This window comes from Callithrix jacchus, chromosome 16 (genome assembly GCF_049354715.1).
Source record: "Callithrix jacchus isolate 240 chromosome 16, calJac240_pri, whole genome shotgun sequence".
In the NCBI taxonomy this organism is placed as follows: domain Eukaryota; kingdom Metazoa; phylum Chordata; class Mammalia; order Primates; family Cebidae; genus Callithrix; species Callithrix jacchus.
In genome coordinates, this window is record NC_133517.1 from 91,747,734 (window position 1) to 91,771,691 (window position 23,958).

Here is a 23,958-nt window from a genome sequence, read left to right on the forward strand (position 1 = left end):
TATCAAATACTTCAAAACTGTTATAATGGTATTGTATTTGGGATCATTATATATCATTAGACATATAAGATATGGTTCACTAATGTTTCCTAGATTTTTGAATGTCCCTTCCTGTTTACAATCTTTTAAATATAGCCTTACTCACATGTAGTGAGAAACATTCTCAAAGTTTCACTCATTTTATTCTCAATATATTTTCCAGTCTTAAACTAGGGTTTTTCAGAAGAATAAGAAATTCCCTTTAGGAAAAAATGTAACTGTTAAAATTAACTGGTTCAATATTTTAGAGGATAGTATTATACCCATATTAATTCTTTAAATTTCGACTCAGGCAAAAGCAGCTAATATTGCTTTCCATGTAATTAGTTATTAAGGCATGATAGAGTCCATCAGAAACACCAATCTGAAAATTATCAATGTAATTAAAATGCCATGGATGTAGAGTATAAGTGATTTTATTTTAAAATGGTGAGTTTTGAATTTTTTAAAGAAAATATTCTCTGAAACTTTAGAAAGTATTACTCAATACAGTTCTAAGTGTTCTTTTCTGTGTGCCATGAACTATACTTTTCAATTTAAAAAATGTTAAGAATTTGATATATATGGTATTTATATGCAATGGAATTATAGTAAATAATAAAAAGGAATAAAATATTTATACATACATATAACATAGATGAATCTTAAAATAATTATGCTGAATAAAAGAATCCAGGTTAATAAAATAAATACTTCTTCCATAGATGTAAAATTCTATAAAATGCAAATTAATATATATATTGACAGCAGAACAGTGATTATCTTGAATAAGGAGAAACTACAAAGGGACACAAGGACACTTTTATAAATAATAGTTTTATTCATTATATTGATTTTGGTGATCCCATCTCAGAATATTCAAATGTTAAAATTCATCAAATTGTGCAGCTTAAATATGTATGTTTAGTGTTTGTCAATCATGCCTCAATAAAGCTGTTACAAAGAAAAAATTCAGAAGAGGGAATTCCATTAGTAAACACAATGGTATCACTGAGACTAAATCTCTTTCTGGAATAGTTTCTGTCAGAGTTGGATAAAAAATATAAAAACAAGTGTTTGCAGGTATTGAGAAGCCTACTTGGGAGAAGGTCAGTATACACCATAAGCTTCACATTCACTTAAGTTGTCTCCTTGTGGGAATTGGCCAAAATATGACCAAAGAAATAGAACACAGCAGCTTTACTGAATGGTTGATACACATATTGGATTTGGGGCTGCTAAAGCTGTTGTGCTTTTCAGGGCAGAGTATTGGAGAGAATGAAGCCAAACTATGCCAGAAGTTTCTCCTTGCATCACTGGTAACTCTTAAACTGCATGTACCCAAGATAAGACCTTGTGAGACCTAGGAACAATGTTTTCTATGAAGTTGAGAGTAAAGCAGAAACTTCAGAAATCGCATGTATCGGAAAGACAATGAAGATCAGCTCCAGTGAGTAGAGACCATGATGAACAGCCTAAATATTAAAGTGAGATCCCAGAAAGGTCATTCTGTATGATTAAGGGCTAGACACTAGAAGTAAGGGAAATAGAACCGCTATATCAAATTCATAAACCAAACTTTGACAGCATCAATGTGATCTACCAGCAATTGATTTACCACCCAGAATAAAAAAAACACACTCTTTACTAGAAAATAACATAAGCCAGAATTCTAACACATAACATTAACAATGCCTAGCATACAATTTAAAAAGAACCAAGTGAATAGTCTATAACTGCAAAATATATCTGATATTAAGACGTTTTAAAAAGGATGAAAAGCATAATAGATGGAGGAGAAGACAGAATTAATGGTCAAGGACAGATACAGATAATACCTAAAAAGAAAAGAAAAGAAAAAAAAGCACACATACAACTGAATGTAAAAATGAGGTAAAACTTAGGTAAAAGGGCTAACATACATGTACACTTACTTAAGAGGTGAAAAGAGAAAAAAATGGAACAGAAACAATATTTAGCAAAATAACTGCCTCTTCCTGGTCCCTGCAGTTTTCAATTTTGATGAAGGCATTAACTCACAAAATGCTCTGCAAATCCTAATAATCATAATATCAAATTAAATTACTAAAAAATAAAGTAAAATATTTAAAATGACCATAGAAAAGTCATATTTTCTTTAGAGGAAAAAAATAACTAGAAAGAAATGATTTTCTCAACAGATACTTTGGAAGCCAGAAGATGATGGGATTGCTTCTTTGAAATGCTGAAGAACCAAAGGAAAGCAAAACAAAATCAGAAACCTTAACTTAGATTTCAATATGTAGTGGAAAAATTATTTACAAATAAAAACAAAACAAAAATGCCCTCAGACAAAAACTGAGTAAACAAAAATTAGCAGATTTGCACTACAAAAACTACTGAAGAAGTTCTTAAATTGAGTAAAATGATTCCAGAGGAGACAATTTATGTGAAAAAAATTAATAGCACCAAAAAGGGTAGATATGTGGGAAAACATACAGGATACTTACTCTCTAAAGCAGTGATAACAGCAATCTCTATGAGACCTAAAACTTATTAAAGTAAAATACATGGCAATAGACAAAATGTTTTTTAAAAAAAGTAAATAGACCTAACCAAGAATTTAGTAAGATTCTTTCTTTCTTTGAAATATGGTAAAAGCACAAATTTATATAAGTTTTTTAAATAAAGGACACATCAGCAATTTCTAAAGAAACAATACAAATATAACAAAGACAAAATACATTTTAAAAAGCTAATTTAAGAAATAAAATGGCTTTTCAAGGCTGAAGTGGGTGGATCATGAGGTCAGGAATTCAAGACTAGACTGGACAACATAGTGAAACTCTGTCTCTAGTAAAAATACAAAACTTAGCCAGGTGTCATGGCGTGCACCTGTAGTCTCAGCTACCTGGGAGACTGAAGCAGGAAAACTGCTTGAATTTGGGAGGTGAAGGTTGCAGTTTAGCCAAGATTGCACTACTGTACTCCAGCCTGGGCAACAGAGTGAGACTCTGCCTCAAAATAAATAAATAGATAGATAGATAGATAGATAGATAGATAGATAGATAGATAAAACTATATCAATATATCAAATATATATTTATAGAATATGTCAATAAAAAGATAAAAATTGCCACATTCATTTTTTTAAAGATCCATCTATATGCTATTTACAAAGCATACTTTTTTCTCCTTCAACTTTTATTTCAAGTTCAGGGGTACATGTCCAGGATGTGCAGGTTTATTACATAGGTAAACATGGTTTGCTGTACAGATCATCCCATCACCTTGGTATTAAGCCCAGCATCCATGAGCTATTCTTTCTTATGCTCTACCTCTCCCAATGCCCACAGGCCCCAGTGTGTGTTATTTCCTGCCAAGTGTCAGTGTGTTCCCATTGTTCAGCTCCTACTTATAAGTGAGAACATATGGTGTTTCGTTTTCTATTCCTGTGTTTGTTTTCTGAGGATAAGAGTTTCCAATTCCATCCATGTCCCTGAAAAGGACACAATCTTATTTATTTTTATAGCTGCATAGTATTCCATGGTGTACATGTACCATGTTTTCTTATCCTTTCTATCGTTGATAGGCATTTAGGTTGATTCCATGTCTTTGCTATTGTGAACAGTGCTGCAACGAACATATGCATGCATGTATCTTTATTATAAAATAATTTATATTTGGGGAGGTATACATTCAATAATGGGATTGCTGCATTAAATGGTATCTCTGCCTCTAGGTCTTTGAGGAATCACCACACTGTTTTTCACGATGTTGAACTAGTTTACACTCCCACCAACAGTGTAAAAGCATTTCTTTTGCTCCACAACTGCTCCAGTATCTGTTTTTTTTAGACATCTTAATAATAACCATTCTGACTGGCATGAGATGGTATGTCATTATGGTTTTGATTTGCATTTCTCTAACCATCAGTATGTTGAGCCTTTATACATGTGTTTGTTAGCCGCATGTATGACTTCTTTTGAGAAGTGTCTGTTCATATTCTTTTCCCACTTTTTAATGGGGTTGTTTTTTCTCATAAATTTGCTTAAGTTCCTTGTAAATTCTGGATATTAAACCTTTGTCAGATGGATAGATTGCAAAAATTTTCTCCCATTCTGAAAGTTTTCTGAAAAACATACTCTTTGAATATAAATATACACAGCTTGAAACATAGCTGATGGAAAAGTTATGCCATAAATACATTATCTAAAAGAAAGCTAGTATGAATATATTATCAGTCAACATAGATTTTAAAGCAAAACATATTAAGAGAAATAAGATATTTTATAATTATAAAATGTTTAATAATTATGAAACATTTGAATCAATAGGAACATATAAGAATTTCAAATTTGCATATACTTGGAAACTGCTTTAAAATATGTAAACCAAAAGTTGACAGAATTAAAATGATAGACAATCCAAAATCTTAATTGAAGATTTTAACACATCTCTCTTAATAACTGATAGAACAGGCAGACAAAAAAAGAGTAATAAGGATGTCAAAGTTTTGAATAATACCATTAACCAACTTTATCTAATTGGCATATCTTAATACTGCATCCAATTAATTACTGAATATCCGTGTTTTTCAAGTAAATGCGAAACATTTATCAAAATGGATCATAGAGCACTCATGTAAGTCTTATACATTTCAAATGCTTGATATAGCGTATTTTTTCTGCCACTGTTGAGATTAATTAGAACTTAAATTACCAGAAAAAAACTTGGAAAATGCAAATTATGGGACAGCAAATATTTCAAAAGCAAAATAGCGTTTAGAACACAATAGAACAACATCTTCACAGTTGCTGATAGCAAAAAACTGTCAAACTAGAACTCTGTAATTAATACTCATTCAAGAATGAATAAACAAAAACATTTTCGCAGAGAAAAATATCAGGATTTCTAAAGAACATATATTAAAAGTTAGAAAAATTCCTCTTGAAGGAAAAGTTTTATGCCAAATTAAAAAAAAAAATGGTGAATATACTTCTAGCCTTCTACGTGGGAAAAGGGAAATACACAACTCCAGCCCTCTCCAGTCATCCTGCTCTACCTAAGTGGCAAACAAAGCAGCAATAACAAACAAAAAAAACCTGAGAAATAACAGTGAAGTTTATAGTCCAGAGGCACAGGCTCAGCAAAACACTGATAATTAAGCATAAGATACACTGATAAGATTCAAGCCAGAGTCAGATGTGGCAAGAATGTTGGAATTATCAGGTCAGAAATTGTTTTAAAATTATGACTAATGTGCTAAGGAAGTTAATGGAAAAAGTAGATAGCCCATGCAACAATGGAATGAAAGCAGAAGATAGAAATTCTAGGGAGGAAAAAAAAAAAAGAAGTTCTAGAGATTCAAAAAAAAAAGTAACTGAACTGAAAAATGTTTTTGATGGGCTCATTAGTAGACTGGATGCACCTGAGGACAGAGTCTTTGAGCTTGAGGGTATGATAATGGAAACTTCCAAACTAAAGGTAAAGAGGAAAAAAAAATAAAAACAGAAGTATAGAATATCCAAGGAATATGGAACAAAAGGAACTATGTACAAAAATTATGACATATTTAATGTTGATATCAAAAGAAGAAGGGGAAAATGAACAGAAGCAATATTTGAAACAATAAAGACTGAAAATTTCCCCCAAATCAAGTGGATTGGATAAAGAAAATGTGGTATGTAAATGTGGTATATATACATAAATAGATACACACACACATATACACACACACATATATAGACACACATATATGTCAAAATATAACAGATATTAAGGAGGATGTGAAAAAAAGGGAATACTTATGCCCTGTTGGTAGAAATGTTAATCAGTACAACCTCTATGGAAAACAATGTGGAGATTTCTTAAATAACTAAAATTAGAACTATCAATGGATCTATAAGTTTCTTCATCCAATCATCTATTAATGGACACTCAGGTTAATTTCAGGTATTTGCTATTTTGAATAGTGCTGTGATAAACATACGAGTACAGGTATCTTTTTTATTTAATGGTTTCCTTTCCTTTGGTTACATACCCAGTAGTGAGATTATTGTATCAAATGATAATTCTATTTTTAGTTCTTTGAGAAGTCTCCATACTGTTTTCAATAGAGGTTGTACTAATTGACATTCCCACCAACAGTGTGTAAACATTCCCTTTTCTCCATATCCTTGGCAAGATCTACCAATTTTTGAGTTTTTAATAATAGGCATTCTGACTGATATAAGATGCTACCTCATTGTAGTTTTAATTTGTACTTCTCTGATGATAAGTGATGTAAAGCATTTTTCATAAGTTTATTGGCCATTTCTATGTCTTCTTTTAAAAAATGTCTACTTGTGTCCTTTGCTCACTTTTTAATGAAGTTATTTGGGTCTCTTTTATAAAGTTGTTTGAGTTTCTTTTAAATTCTGGATACTAGTCCACTGTCAAATGCATAATTTTCAAATATTTTCTCCCACTCTGCAGGTTGTCTGTTCACTGTATTTTTGCTGTGCAGAAACTCTTTAGTTTAAGTCAGTCTCATTTGCCTGTTTTTGGTGTTGTTGCATTTGCTTTTGTGGTTTTAATTATGAATTCTTTGTCTAGACCAATGTCCAGAGAAGTTTCCCCTAGGTTTTCTTCTAGTATTTTCATAGTTTCAGGTCTTATATTTAAGTATTTGATCTATATTAAATTGATTTTTGTATATGGTGAGAGTTGGAGTCCAGTTCCATTCCTTTCTGTATGGCAATCCAATTTTCCCAGCACCATTTATTGAAAACGGTGTTCTTTCCTCATTATATATTTTTATCGACTTTTTCAAAGATCAGTTGGCTGTAGATATGTGGCCTTAAGAAAAAATAATGATATTCATGAAGTACAAAAAAAGGAGCCTTAGTAGTCAATATTCTATGAAAAAGAACAAAGCTAGAGGCATCATATTACCTAGCTTCAAATTATACTGCAAGCCTATGGTAATAAAAACAGCACAGTATTAATATTACAATAGACAAATAGATCAATGAACAGAATAGATAAGGCAGAAGTTAAAAAAAATCAATAAAATACCTTAGTTGCAGAGAGGCAAAAATAAACATTACATCTTACTTCTTAGAAATTATGAAAGCAAGAAAAAAATGGAGTGAAATATTTGGTGTTGAGAGAGAAAAACCACCAATCTAGAATTCTGTGCACTGCAAAATCAACCATCAAAAGTGAAAGAAAAATGCTTTCTTTGGATAAACAAAAATTGATAGAATCATTGCCAGTAGACTTGCCTTGTGAGACATGTTAAAAAGAAGAAAAGAAAGAAAGAAAAAAAGAATATAGGTCAGAACCTCAGGGCCACATAAAGAAAAGAAAAACATTGGAGAATAAGTGAAGGTAAATAAACACTTTTATTTGTCTTATTCTTGGTTGATGTAATAGATAACAATTTTTACCAAAAAATAGCAACATTATATACAATTATGTATGCTTATATACATGTATACAGGCATATGTCATTTTATTGCTTCTCTTTGTTGTGCTTTAAGATACTGTGCTTTTTACAAACTGAATGTTTGTGGCAACTACGCATTGATAAGTCTATTGGCACCATTTTTCCAATAGCATATTTTTTGTGTGTGTCTCTGTCACAGTTTGGAAATTCTTGCAATGCTTCGAACTTTTTTTTTTTTTTTTTTTTTTGTTTTTGTTTTTGAGACGGAGTTTTGCTCTTGTTACCCAGGCTGGAGTGCAATGGCGCGATCCCGGCTCACCGCTACCTCCGCCTCCTGGGTTCAGGCAATTCTCCTGCCTCAGCCTCCCGAGTAGCTGGGATTACAGGCACGCGCCACCGTGCCCAGCTAAATTTTTTGTATTTTTAGTAGAGACGGGGTTTCACCATGTTGACCAGGATGGTCTCGATCTCTTGACCTCGTGATTCACCCGCCTCGGCCTCCCAAAGTGCTGGGATTACAGACGTGAGCCACCGCGCCCGGCCCGCTTCAAACTTTTTCATTATGATTATATCTGTTATTGTGATCTGTGATCAGTTAACATTGATGTTACCATTGTAATTGTTTTAGGGTACCAAAAACTGCACCATATAAGACAGTGCAGTTCATTCATAAATGTGCTCTAATTGTTCCACGAACTGATCATTCCCTTGTCTTGTCTCCCTCCCTCTTCTTTAGCCTCCCTATTCCCTGAGACACAACAATATTGAAATTAGGCAAATTAGTACCTTTCATGGCTTCTAAGTATTTAAGTGAAAGGAGGCATTTCACATCTCCCACTTTAAGTCGAAAGTTAGAAACGATTAAGCTTAGTGAGGAAGGTATGTCAGAAGCAAAGGTAGGCTGCAAGCTATGCCTCTTGTACTAGCTAGTCAAGTAGTGAACACAAAGGAAAAGCTTTTGAAGAAAATTAAAAGCACTCCTCCAGTGACCCCAGGAATAATAAGAAAGCAAATCAGTCTTATTGCCAATATGAAGAATGTTTGAATGGTCTGGATTGAAGGTCAAATCAGTTACATTTCCTTACTTGAAAGCCTAGTCCACCCCAATGCCCCATAAAGACTGAAAGAGGTGAGGAAGTTACAGAAGAAAATTTGTAAGCTGTCATTTATTGATTCATGAGACTTAAGGAAGGAAGCCATCTCCATAACATGAAAGAGCAAAGTGAAAAAAATGATAATGTACGAAAGGCAAGTTATCCAGAAGATTTAGATAAGATTATTGGTGAAGGTGGGTAGACTAAACAATAGATATTAAATGCAGACAAAACCATCTTCTACTGGAGAAATATGCTATATAGGACTTTCATAGCTAAAGAGAAGTCAACCTGGTTTTAGAGTTTCAAAGGGAAGGATGACTCTCTCATTAGGGGCTAACACAGTTACTTAAAGCTGAAGCCAACGTCCATTAACCATTCTAAAATTCTTAAGGCTCTTAAGAATTGTGTGAAATCTACTCTGTGTTATATGAATGGAACAACAAAGACTATACAAGAGCACATCTGTTTGGAACATGGTTTATCAAATATTTTAAGCCCACCGTTGAGACCTACTGCTCAGCAAAAAAAAAAAAGAGTATTCAAAATAGTATTTCTCAATGATGATGCAGCTGGTCATCTAAAAGCTTGGATGTAGACGTGCAAAAAGATTAATGTTTTCATGCCTTCGTAAGAGTGCTTTCATGCCTGCTAACATAACACCCATTCAGTAGCCCAGGGACTAAAGACTAATTTTAACTTTCAAGTCGTATCATTTAAGAGATACATTTTGAAAGGCTATAGCTGTCATAGACAGTGATTCCTCCGATAGATCTGGGCAAAGTAAATTAAAAATTTTCTGGAGTTTACCATTCTAGGAGCTATTAAAAACATGATTCATATGAGGAGGTCAAAATATCAACATTAACAGGAGCTTGGAATAAGCTGATTCCAATCCTTGTGGATGACTTTGAAGGGTTCAAAATTTTAGTGGAGGAAGTAACTGCAGATGTCATGGAACTAGCAACAGACCTAGAATTAGAAGTGGAGCCTACATATGTGACTAAATTGCTGCACTATTATGATCAAACTTGAAGGGATGAGGAGTTGCTTCTCAAGGACAAGAAAAGAAAGTGGTTTCTTAATATGGAATCCACTCCTGGTGAAGATGTTGTAAACATTATTGAAATGACAATAGTGGACTTAGAAAAATAGTACATCACTTTTGTTAAAGTAGCAACAGAGTTTAAGAAGATGGATTTTTGAAAGAAGTTCTACTCTGGATTAAATGGTTTAAAATGGCATTGCATGCTACAGAGAAATCTTTCATAAAGGAAAAATTAATTGATATGGCAGCTTTCATTATTGTCTTATTTTAAAAAATTGCCACAGCCACCCCAATCTACAACAACCATTACCCTGATCAGTCAGTAGCCATCAAAAATGAGGCAAGAACTGCCACCAGCAAAATGATTACTCACTGAAGGCTCAGAAAATTACAAGCATTTTAAGCAATAAACTATTTTAATTAAGATTTGTACATCATTTTTAGACATAATGCTACTGCACACTTAATATACTACAGTATAGTATAAATATGAATTTTATATGCACTCAGAAACTGAAACATTCATGGCTTGTTTATGGTGACATTTATGTTACTGCAGTGATATGGAACTGAACCTACAATGTTACCAAGGCATCCTTTATATATGCTTTTGTATGTTTATGTATGAGTAAAATAAATTACAGCAGTGATACAAGGGACAAAAGGGAGGAATTTGAGATTTTTTAAAATTATAAGGTATTTGCATAACCCATGAAGTGGTATAATGTTATTCAAAAGTAGACATGGCAGGGGACAGTGGCCCACACCTGTAATCTCAGCACTTTGGGAGGCCAAGGCAGGCAGATTATGAGGTCAAGAGATAAGACCATCCTGGCCAACATGGTGAAACCCTGTCTCTACTAAAAATACAGAAAATTAGCTGGGCATGGTGGCACATGCCTGTAGTCCCAGCTACCTGGGAGGCTGAAGCAGGAGAACTGCTTGAACCCAAAAGGTGGAGGTTGCAGTGAGCTGAGATTGCACCACTGCATTCCAGCCTGACAACAGAGTGAGACTTCATCTCAAAAATAATAATAATTTTTAAAAAGTGGACCTGTATTAGTTGCAAACTCTAGTACAACCACTAAAAAAAATAAAAATTATAATTAATATTTCAAGAAAAGAGAGAAAAGGGAATAATATAAAATGCATTTAAAACCACACAAAAAATATGGAAGACAAAAATAGGAACCAAGAACAAGTAAAATAAAAGGTAAGGGGTAAAAAGTATAGTAGATATTAATCCAAATATATCAATAATTACTTTTAATATCAATGGCCTAAATGCATAAAAAAAGACAGATTGCCAAATTGGATCAAAAAAAAAAAAAACAAGACTCAACTATATGTTGTTTGTAGAAAACCCACTTTAGTTATAAAGACACATATAGACAAAAAGTAAACAAAGGTATACCACTCTAACAGTGATCGAAAGAAAGAGCAGTTTCAGACAGAGCTGACTTCACAGCAAGGAAAGTTGTCAGGGATAGAGGAGCATTACCTAATGCTAATTGGGCAAATACTTAAAAAAGACATAATGATTAATGTGTATATGTATGTACTTAATAACGCTGTATCAAAATACATGAGGCAAAATCTGATATAACTGTGCAGAGAAACAGATAAATTGACTACTATAGTTGTTGGTTTTCACACCCTTCTGTCAGAAATGAACAGATCCAACAGGCAGAAGATAGGTAATAAGAATGGTCTAACTGGACAGCATTATTAGTAAACTGTATTTAATCAACGTCTATAGACCACTTTATCACAAACAGGAGATTATCTTCTCAAGTTTACATGGAACATTCACCAAGATAGACCACATTCTGGATAATAAAACAACACCTTATCAGGTTTAAATGAATATAAATCATATAATTTTCTGTTCTCAGACCAGTAGAATTAAACTGTAATTAATAACATAATAGCATGGAATCTATGAATTGCTTTTGGCAGTATGGCCATTTGCACAATATTGATTCTTCTTATCCATGAGCATGGAATGATTTTCCATTTGTTATGTCCTCTCTAATTTCCTTAAGCATTGGTTTCTAGTTTTCCTTGAAGAGGTCCTTCACTTCCTTCATTAGCTGTGTAACTAGGTATTTTATTCTGTTTATGGCATTTATGAATGGGAGTTCATTTATGATGTGGCTCTCTGCTTGTCTGTCGTTGGTGTATAGGAATGCTTGTGATTTCTGCCCAATAATTTTGTAGCCTGAGACTTTGCTGAAGTTGCTTATCAGCTCAATAAACTTTTGAGCTGAGTCAATGGGGTCTTCTACATGTAGGATCATGTCTTTTGCAAACAAAGATAATTTGACTTCCTCTTTTCCCATTTGAATACACTTAATTTCTTTCTCTTGCCTGATTGCCCCAGCCAGAATTTCCAATGTTATGTTGAATAAGAGTGGTAAGAAAGGGCATTCGTGTCTTGTGCCGGTTTTCAAGGGGAATGCTTCCAGCTTTTGCCCATTCAGTATGATATTGGCTGTGAGTTTGTCATAAATGGTTCTTATAATTTTGAGGTATAAATATCTATTTTATTGAGAATTTTTAACATGAAGAGATGTTGAATTTTATTGAAGGACTTTTCTGCATCTATTGAGATAATCATGTGGTTTTTGTCTTTAGTTCTGTTTATATGGTGAATTACACTTGTTGATTTGCATATGTTGAACTAACCTTGCATTCCCAGAGATGAAGCTGATTTAATTGTGGTATATAAGCTTTTTAATGTGCATCTGGATTTGGCAGTATTTTATTGAATATTTTTGCATTGATGCTCATCAGAAATATTGACCTGAAGTGATTTTTGTTTTTGTTGTTGTATCTCTGCCAGGTTTTGGTATCAGGATGATGTTGGCCTCATAAAATGAGTTAGGGAAGGGTCCCTCCTTTTCATTTCGAAAGTAATAATACCACCTCCTCTTTGTACCTCTTGTAGAATTCAGCTGTAAATGCATCTGAACCTGGGCTTTTTTTGGTTGGTAGGCTATTCAATTTCTTCCTCGTTTCATCTTGGGAGGGTGTATGTGTCAAGGAATTAATCCATTTATTCTCATTTTTCAGTTTACTTGCATAGAGGTATTTTTGCAATTTATCCATCTATGAAAAGGTTTGAATATTCAGAATCTATAAGAAACTTAAGCAAATTTATAAAAAAAAATCTCCATTAAAAAAGAGGCAAAGCACACAAACAGACATTTCTTCAAAAAATGCAGTGAACAAACATATGAAAGAAAGCTCAGCATCACTGATTATTAGAGAAATGCAAATCAAAACCACAAGACACCATCTCACACCAGTCAGAATGAAGATTATTAAAAAGTCAAGAAACAGCAGATTCTCACAAGGTTGCAAAGAAAAAGGGATGCTTTTATACTGTTGGTGGGAATATAAATTAGATTAACCATTGTGGAAGATAGTGTGGTAATTCCTCAAAGATTTAGAACAAGAAATACCATTTGACACAGCAATCTCATTATTGGGTATATACCCAAAGGAATATAAATCACCCTATTATGAAGATACATGCACGCACATATTCATTGTGGCACTATTCACAATAGCAAAGACCCAAATGCCCATCAGTTATAGATCAGATAAAGAAAATGTACAGGCACACAATGGAATACTACGCAGTCATAAAAAATGAGAACACATCCTTTGCAGGGACATGGATGGAGTTGGAAGCCATTATCCTCAGCAAACGACCATAGGAACAGAAAAACAAACACCACATGTTTTCGCTTATAAGTGGGAGATTAACAATAAGAACATTTAAACACAGGGAGGGAAACAACACTCACTGGAACCTGTCAGGAGAGGATGTGCAGTGGAGAGAGCATTAGGGCAAATAACTAATGCATGCTAGGCTTATAACTAGGTGATGGGTTAATAGGTATAGTGAACTTCCATGGCACATGTTTACTTATGTAACAAACATGCACATCCTGCATATATATCCCAGAACTGAAAAATAATAATAATATTGAAAAAATAGATATCTGAAAAATGTCAAAATATTTCGAGATTAAACAATACACTTCTGTGTAACCCATGGATCAAAGAAGACATCTCAAATTTTAAGATATTTTGAACTAAATAAGAATGAAAATACAATTTATCAAAATCTGTGGGATACAATGAAAAGAATGTTCAGAGGGAAATTTATAGTATTGAATACATATTCAGAGGAAAAGAAAAATATAAAATTAATCACTTAAGCCTCCACCTTAAGAAACGATGAGAAAATGTTTAAATTAAATCCAAAGTAAGGAGAAGAAGATAAATAATAAAAATTAGAGCAGAAATCAATGAAATTGAAAAAATAAAACCAATAGAAAAAATTAACAAAACTGAAAGCTGGTTCTTTGAAAACATCAATAATATTGATAAGTCTCTAGCCAAGCTAACAAAGAAAAGGGAAGAAGTGGTGGGAGAAGAGGGAGACAGAGGGAAAGAGAAAGAGAGAGAAATACAAATTCCTAATATTGTAAGATCACTACAGATTGTATTGAAACATAAAGGCTAATAAAGAATTATTATGAACAACTCTATACCCACAGATCTTATAACCTAGATAAAAAGAGCCAATTGCTTGAAGGATATAATATGACAAAATTCACTCAAGAAAATAATAGACAACATGATCATGGCTAATCTAGTAAATAATTTGAATCAATAATGTATTGCCTACCAAAATAGAAATCACCAGGTCCAAACTGCTTTATTCATGAATTCTACCCAACATTTAAGGAAAAATTATGCCAATTTTCTGTAATCTATTCCAGAGGATGGTTGCAGAAGAATTATTTTTGAACACAGTCAGTGACTCCAGCATAACTCTAATACCAAAACAAGACAAAGGCATCACAAGGAAAAAGCAAACAAACAAACAAACAAACACACACACACACAAACTAAAGACCAATATCGCTCATGAACATACATGCAAAAATTCTCAACAAAATATTAACAAATCATATCCAACAATGTCTAAAAAATTATACACCATGACCAAGGGTTATATACCAGATATGCAAAGCTGATTTAACATTCAAAACCAGATAATATAATCTGTCACATCAATGGACTAAAGAAGAAAAGCCACAGGATTATATCAACAGACACAGAAAAAGTATTCAACAAAATCCAACACCCACACATGGTAAAAACTCACAACAAATTAAGAAAAAAATATCACAAAAGACCCTACAGGTAACATTATATTTAATGGTAAGAAACTAGCAGCTTTTCCACTAAGATCTGGGAGATAGCAAGGATATCTCCTCTCACCACTGCTTTCTACTATCATACCGGGTATCTGGCTAATGCAGTAAGACAAGAAAAGGTAAAATTGGAAGGAAGAAATAAAACTGTCTATGGCCACAGATGAATTATCATCTATGTAGAAAATCCAAATAATCAAAAAACAACTCCTAGAACTAATGTGTGACTAAAGCAAGATTGCAGGATACTAGGTTAACATACAAAAATTAACCACTTTTCTACATATGAAAATAGATGCAAAAAATGTACAAGTGGAACTTGAAATTAAATACAGTTTACCATTTACATTAGCACCTCCCAAAGTGAAATACTTAGGTATAAATCTAACAAAATATGTATAAGATCTATATGAGAAAAACTGTGAAACTCTGATAAAAGGTATAAAGAAGAACTAAATAAATGTAAAGGTATACCATGTTCATGGATAGGAACACTGATTGCCAGTTCTTTTCAAGTTGATCTATAGACTTAACACAATCACAACTTTAAAACTCAGCAAGTTATTTTATAGATATCCATAAACTGTAAGGTTCATATGGAGAGGCAGAACACCCAGAATAGCCAACACAATATTAAAGCAGAAGAAAAAAGTCAGATGACTGACACTCCATAACTTCAAGATTTACTATAAAGCTACAGTAATCAAGACAACGTGTTGTTGTCAAGAATGAACAAGTAGGTCAGTGGAAGAGAATAGAGGGCCAAGAAGTAGGCCCACATAAATATAGTCAAATAATCTTTGACAAAAGAATAAAGGCAATACAATAGAACAAGGAGTCTCTTCAACAAATGATTCTGGGACAATTGAACATCTCCATGCAAAAAATAAATCTTAGATACATACTTAACATCTTTCACAAAAATTAACTCAAAATGAATGATCAACCTAAATTTAAAATACAAACTATAAAACTCTAGAAGATAAGCTAAAATAAAATTTAAATAATCTTGGAAATAGTAATAACTTTTTAGATAAAACACCAAAGGCATGTTCCATACAACACATAATTAGTAAGTTGGACTTTATTAAAATTAAAAACTCCTCCTTTGTGAAAGATGATATCAAAAGAATTAAAGGATAAGTCATAAGCAGTGGTGACAGGTAGTTGGGGTGAGGTGCATGAAGAGGTTGGTTGGAAGTGATCAACTAGGGCACAGTGGCATCAGTGGCTGGAGCCAGCACTTGAGCTTGAAAGAAGGTATTAGTGGAGACTCTGGCTGTTCCTCCTCTTCCCACCAATATTACTTTTTGGAGAAAACAAATTCATGGTTAGTACTTTCTTCAGATGCTGACATTTGGTGAATAGTTACTCTTGATCACAAGATTTGAAAGACACACTATCCATTCTCCCAGATTGGATCTGTTTTCATATGGATCTTCTGTCTCTATGCTTGTTTTTGAAGATAACTTTTTGGGAAACATTTTGGATTACAATTGTTCATCCTCATCTATGCAAAGAAAGTAAAGATATTGCCGGGATTTTGAGGGGCTTTTCCTAAAAGGATTCTTATACACCTTAGAAGTGCTTGAGGAAGAGTGATAAAGGTAGCATAAACCCTTAATCTCATGGCTGTATGCACAGTGATTGTTGAAGCAAATTCCTACATTATCTAACACTCTTGGTGTGTTAAAAAAAAATAAGTTTACAAATAAGCATTTTAAGTCTACTGGCAGAGCCTGTGGGCATGAACATTTATATAAGAATTCTGATCCTAGAGGCAAATAACAAGATGCAGAGGCCAGGAAAAAGTTGTCTAAAATGACCCACAATGTTTGGAAAAAAAATTAATTTGATTGGCTAAGGCTTGGATCTCTTCCAACACTAGACCAGGAGGGCATCAGTGTCTCCATACCATGCGAAGCCTATTTAGGCCAATCCAGAACCTGAAATGGATCTGGAAAGCCAGAATGCATGTGCTGAGACTGATAGTGTCTCCACTGACTCCACAGCTCTAAATCATATCCTACAGAAGATTAAAATGCCACCTTAGATGAAGAGAGGAACAAGCTTGCATAATAGGTAGAATAATCTAGAAGCCCCAAAGGAAAGTTCCCAAATCAGGAAATCTGGCCAGGATATCGCAGCTTTTGTGCAGTCATGCCAACCCAGTCATGCCATCCACAACTGATGCCCCTATCAGCTCTACTGTAAAGGAAATAACTTGTGCCAATGCTGCTGCATGTCTACCAAGAGAAGAGGGAACTGCAGAGTGGATTAAATGGTTGGAGGCAAGCAGCCTCACCCAGATATCTAGAGTAGTGTTCTCCAGTACTAACGGCAGCATTCAAACAGACTCCATGAATGGAACAGCAAACCCTCAGTGCAAAAGGAAAAAAAAAAGCCTGCTATTGTTCACCTGCAGCAGAAGAGCCGGATGTTCCCATGACAGATCAAGATTGCACAAACAGTTTGGGATGACAGCATTGCTGAGTACTTGAAGCTTGCCAACAGCTCACACAAGCAGCAGGCTGGCTGAATCAAGCAGGACTTTGAGAAGAACCAGAAATCTGCCCAAATCATTCTCCAGGTACAAAAGAAGCTTGAGTACTACCACAGGATGCTTTAAGGAGGTGGAGCAGAATGTGATCCCCCAGCAACCAAAGAATGTCTTTATGAATATGCAGCAGGGTCTGAAGGATGAGGAAGGAAAGGTTAGTGGCTTCAGTGAAAGTGTAGTGAGTGGTGTCAAAGGTGGATATTCCAGTTTCTCTCAGGCCAATTGTTCAGTACATGGTCTCCAAGCCCAGAGAGTTTGCCTCAATGATCTGGAACAAATTAGGTAGTACAAACAACATCCATAACCTGAAGGACTCTTTAAAGGTAGGGTGAGTGGATGAGGGGAAGGCTTTGAGAGTGATTTTGAACTTTGAGTGATGCCCACAATATGGTAGTCAGGAAGATAGTTCTAGGACCACTTTAGGCTCACTGGGAGTCAACAGCAGCACTGGTGGCATCACTGTAGGCGCATCCAGCTCCAAAAAGAATATCCTGCACATACAGAGCTCAGGATTTAATGCACTATTACATGAGATCCAGGAGATCTGGGAAACCCAGGCCAGGCTAGAGAAATCATTTGATACCCTCAAGGAACATTATCAGAGAGACAATTTCTTAGTAATGAAGACCTTATGGGAGGAGTGAAATAGATGTGCATGATGAAAAGAATAACTAAATGACCTAAAGAAGCTTCACCAGAATGAAATACTGAGCTTGAAGTAGTAATTGGCTGGCAGGGAAAAAATTGCATAACAGTTCTGTGGATGGGCCTGGGAAATCTAGGAGGCATACTGGACCTGCATCTTCAAGATGGAGCTGGATATTCAAGGTGCAACACTAGCAGGTTTTGGAGCTAGAAGGGCTGGAGAATGCCACTGCCTGGAATCTTCTGGATAAACTAATTGACATCCTCCTAGCTGTCATGGCAGTCCTTTTGGTCTTTGTCTTTATGGTAGCTAACAGTGTGGTTCCCCTTATGAAAACTTGTGATAGGGTGTTCAGTACTTTATTCCTTGTGGTTTCCACTGCCTTTCTCTGCAAGCACTAGGATGCCCTCTTTAGCTGTGTGGAATGGTTGTTTTCATCCCCAAAGGATGCTGGCACAGAAGGTATTGCTCACTTTTCTCTGGCAAGTGCATGGAGCAGGAAGTTAGACAGCAACTTACCTACTCTGAAGTTTTCTACAACAAAAGAGTTGAGTGAATCTGTTTACATGTAGAATGACGTTTTCTTCTTCAAGAGACATAATTACAACAGTACTTTTTAGATTTTATCCAATAATTTTTTGGAGCAAAAATCATGGACAATTTTTATGTAGCATGATTTTCTTTTGAATGTGAATCTTAAACAGTTATTTAACATGAACCAACAATCTGAAGTATACAGCTGTGTCTACATCTATACCATCCTGAACACACCAATATCATCTGAAGTATACTGCTGAAAGAAAAGAATGTTAATGAGCAATAAGAAATCATCTGAAGGTGCAAAGCTCACTGCTAATGGTAACTACACAGAAAAAGAGAATATTATAACATTGTAAACTAGTCATATCTTGACTATAAAGATAAAGAGGGAACCAATTGAAAATAATAACTGCAACAACTTTTCAAGACATAGTACAATAAGATATAAATAGCAACAACAGAAAGTTTAAAAGTGGGAAGATAAAGTGTAAAGTTTTTATTAGTTTTCCTTTTGCTTCTTTGTTGGTTTCTTTGTTTAGACAAAGTTCAGTTCTTATTAGTTTAAAATAATGGGTTATAAGATATTATTTGCAAGCCTCATGGTAATCTATAAGTAAAATCATGCAATGGATACACAAAAAATAAAGCAAGCAATAAAAACAAACTATCTGATAAATTCACCTTTGCTAAAAGTAAGATAAGAATGAAAGAAGGAAGAAAAAACTATAAAAGAAAACTCAGAAAACAAATAAAATGGCAGAAATTAGTCCTGACTTATTAATAATAACTGAACACAAATGGACTAAACTCTCCAAACAAAAGACATAGATTGGCTGAATGGATTAAAAAAAATAAGACTCAATGATCTTTTGCCTACAAGAAACACACTTCACTTATAAAGACACACATTGACTGAAAATAAAGAGATAGAAAAATATATTCCATGCCAATGAAAAACAGAAAAAAGCAGAAGTAGCTATACTTAGACAAAATAGATTTCAAGTCAAAGACTATAAGAAAAGACAAAGAAGGTCATTATGTAATGATTAAAAGGTAAATTCAGCAAGAGGATACAATGGTTATAAATATATATGCTCCCATATAAGGAAACATCCCAATATGGAAAGCAAATATTATTAGAGACACAGAGAGAGATAGACCCCAATGTAATAAGAACTGTAGAATTTAACACCCCACTTTCAGCATTGGAGAGATCTTCCAGACAGAAAATCAACAAAGAAACATTGTACTTAATCTACACTGTAGGACAAATGAACCTAATACATATTTACGGAACATTTTATTTAATGGCTAAAGAATACATATTCTCCTCAGCATAAGAGTCGTTCTCAAGGATAAATCATCTATCAGGTGACAAAACAAGTCTTTAAACATTCAAAATCTTGAAATAATGTCAAATATCTTCCTTGACCATAATGGAATAAAACTAAACATCATTATCAAGAGGAATTTTTAAAACTATACAAACATATGGAAATTAAACAATATGCTTCTAAATGGCCAGTGGTCAATGAAGAAATTAAGAAGGAAACTGAAAAATTTCTTGAAACAAATTTTATCGAAAACTTACTACTGAAACCTATGAGATATAGCAAAAGCAGCACTCAGAGGAAACTTTATAGCTATAAGTGCCTACATCAAAAAAGAAGAAAAACTTCAAATAAACAATCTGATAATGCAGCTTAAGGAACAAGAAAAGAAGAAACCAAACCCAAAATTAGGAAATGAGAAGAAATAATAAGAGGCAGAGTGGAAAATGAATTTGAAATGAAAACAATACAAAAGATCAACAAAACAAAAAGTTGGTTTTTTGAAAATAAAAACTTGACAAACCTTTAGACAGAATAACTAAGAAAAAAAATACCTAAGTAAATAAAATCCGAGATGAAAAAGAATATATTACAATTGATACTGTAGAAATTCAAAGGGTCATTAGTGTCTACTATGAACAACTTCATGCCAACAAATTAAGAAATATAGAAGAAATGGACAAATTCCTAGACACATAAAATCTAGCAAGATTAAGCCATGAGGAAATCCAAAACTTGAACAGACCAATAACAAGTGATGAAATAAAAGCTCTAATAAAAAGTCTCTCAGTAAATAAAAGCCCAGTACCCAATGGACTGCTTAATTCTACCACACTTTTAAAGAGGAACTAATACCAATTCTATTCAAATTGTTCCAAAAAACAGAGGAGGGAATACCTCCAAACTCATTCTATAAGGCCTATATTACCCTGATACCAAAAACAATGATATATATATGTAAAACAGGTCAATATTGATTAATATTGACACAAAAATCCTCAAAAAAGTACTAGAAAACTGAATTCCACAATATACTGAAAAGGTCATGCATCATGACCAAGTGGAATTTATTCCAGGGATGCAAAGATGGCTGAACGTAATGCAAATCAATGTGATAGATCATATAAAGAGAATGAAAGATGAAAACCATATGATCGTTTTTGATGCTGAAAAACATTTGATAAAGCTCAACATCACTTCTTGAAAAAATCCTCAAAAACCTGGGAATAGAAGGAACATAACACAATAAATCCCATATGTGACACATCCACAGTTAGTATCATACTGAATAGAGAAAAACTGAAAGCCTTTCTCTAAAATCTGGAAAATAACAAGGATGCTCACCTCTAACCCTATTCCATGTAGTACTTGAAGTCTTTGCTAGCGCAATCAGACAAGAGAAAGCAATAAAGACCATACAAGTTAGAAAGGAAGACATTAAATTATCCTTTTTTGCAGATATAATCTTATATCTGGAAAATTTTAAAGGTTCCACCAAAAAACTATTAGAACTGATACATTCTGTAAAGTTGCAGGATACAATATCAACAAACAAAACCCAGTGGTGTTTCTATATGCCAACAGTGTAGAATACAAAATAGAAATCAAGAAAGTAATCCCATTTATAGTAGCCACAAATAAAATTAAATTTCAAGAAATTAACAAAAAAGTGAAAGTTCTCCACAATGAAAACTATAAAACACTCATAAGAGAAATTAAAGAGGAAAAAAAATTAAAATATATTCCATGTTCATGGAATGGAAGAATAAATATTGTTCAAATGCCTATGCTACCCAAAGCAATCTATAAATTCAATGCAATCCCTGTCAAAATGCCAATGATATTTTTTACAGATATAGAAAAACAACTTTAAAATTTATATGGAACAACAAAGGATCCAGTATAGCCAAAGATATCTTGAGCAAAAATAACAAAACTGGAGGAATCACATTACCTGGCTTCAAATTACACTACAGAGCTATAGTAACCAAAACAGCCTGGCACTGGCAGGAAAACAGACACATACACCAACGGAACAGAATACAGAACCCAGAAATAAAACCACACACCTACAGTGAGCTCATTTTCAACAAAGGTGCCAAGGCAAACATTGGGGAAAATGCTGTCTCTTCAATAAATGGTGCTGGGAAAACTGAATACCCATATGCAGAAGAATGAAACTACACCTTTATCTATCACCATATACAAAAATTAAATCAAAATGGCTTGAAGACTTAAATATACAATCTCAAACTATGAAACTACTAAAAAAAAAAACAAAACTAAAAACCTTGGGAAACTCTTCAGGACATTGGACTGGGCAAAGGTTTCTTGAGTAATACTCCACAAGCACAGGCAACCAAAGCAAATATGGACAAATAGGAGCACATCATGTTAAAAAGCTTCCACACAACAAAGGAAACAATCAACAAAGTGAAGAGACAATTGTCAGAATATGAGAAAATATTTGCAACTATCCATATGACAATGGATTAATAACCAGAATACACAAGAAGCTCAAATAACTCTAAGAAAACATCCAATAGTCAAATTAAACATTGGTCAAAATATTTGAATAGACATTTATTTAAAAAAAGACATATAAATGGCAAATAGATATATGAAAGGGTGCTCCACATCAATGATCATCAGAAATGCAAATAAAAACTAAAATGAGATATCACCTCATCCCAGTTAAAATGGCTTATTTGCAAATTACAGTCAATAACAAATGCTGGCAAGGAGGTGGAGAAAAAGGAACTTTGTACACTGCTGGCAGAAAACTACATTAATACAACTACTATGGAGAACAGTTTGGAGTTTTCTCAAAAAACTAAAAATAGAACTACCATAGGATCCAGCTATCCCACTACTAGATATATACTCAAAAGAAAGGAAATTAGTACATTAAAGATATAAGATATATCCACACTCCCATGTTTATTGCAGCACTATTCCAATACCAAAGATTTGGAAGCAACCTAAATGTCCATCAACAGATAAGCGGATAAAGAAAATGTGATACATACACACAATGGAGTACTACTCAGATGCAAAAAAAAGAATGAGATTCTGTCATTTGTAACAATGTGGATGGAACCAGATGTCATCATGTTAAATGAAATAAGCCAGGCACAGAAAGACAAACTTCGCATGTACTCACTTATTCACAGAGCCCAAAAATAAAACAAATGTATACAGATCCATTAGTAGAAGGAAGGTTATGAGAGGCTGGAGAGGGTTGTTAGTGCGGGTGAGGCACTGGGCATGATTAACAGGTACAAAAATGGACAAATATGATCTAGCATGTGATAAAACAACGGATGACTATAGTTAGAAATAATTTATTGTAGATCTTAAAATAACTGTAAGAGTGTAATTGGTATTTTTTTGGTAACACAAAGTATAAAAGCTTGAGGTAATGAATATGCCACTTACTCTGATGTGATTAATACGCATTGTATGCCTGTATCGAAATATCTCATGTACCCCATAAATATATACACATACTACGTACTCACAAAAATTCATAAATAAAACAAAACAAAAAATACAAGTCACAGATTGGGAGAAAATATTTGAAAATGAGATATTTGATTAAGAAGTATTATCCAAAATATATAAAGAACAATTTAAATCCAACCATAAGAAAATGAACAAACTAAAAAAAAAAAAAAAAAAATGGCAAGGACCTGAATCAATACCTCATCAAAGAAGATAGCCAGATGGCAAGTAATGATATAAAAATATGTCTATGTCATAAGCCATGGGGGAATTGCAAATTAAAACAACAAAATACTGCTACCCAACTATTCGAATGGCCAAAATCCAAAATACCTTCAACACCAAATGCTGGCAAGGATGTACAGAAACAGCAACCCTCATTCATTGCTGGTGGAAATGCAAAATGGCACTACCACTTTGGATGGCAGCTTGGATGTTTCATAAAAAACTAAATACACTCTTATCATACAATCCACCAATCACCTTCCTTGGTATTTACCAAAATGAAGACTCACGTTGAGAAAAAGTCTGATAACAGATGTTTATATAGCTTATTAATAATTTTCCAA

General features: G+C 33.7%; 1 protein-coding gene and 1 pseudogene across 1 annotated transcript in view; both read left to right on the plus strand.

Moving 5' to 3' along the window:
* The window catches only part of LOC144579780 (uncharacterized), a 114,641-nt gene that overhangs the window by 84,009 nt on the left and 6,674 nt on the right, over nucleotides 1–23,958 (plus strand). The gene's annotated exons all lie outside the window — the stretch shown is intronic.
* LOC103788673 (transmembrane and coiled-coil domains protein 1 pseudogene) lies at nucleotides 17,346–18,586 on the plus strand (annotated as a pseudogene).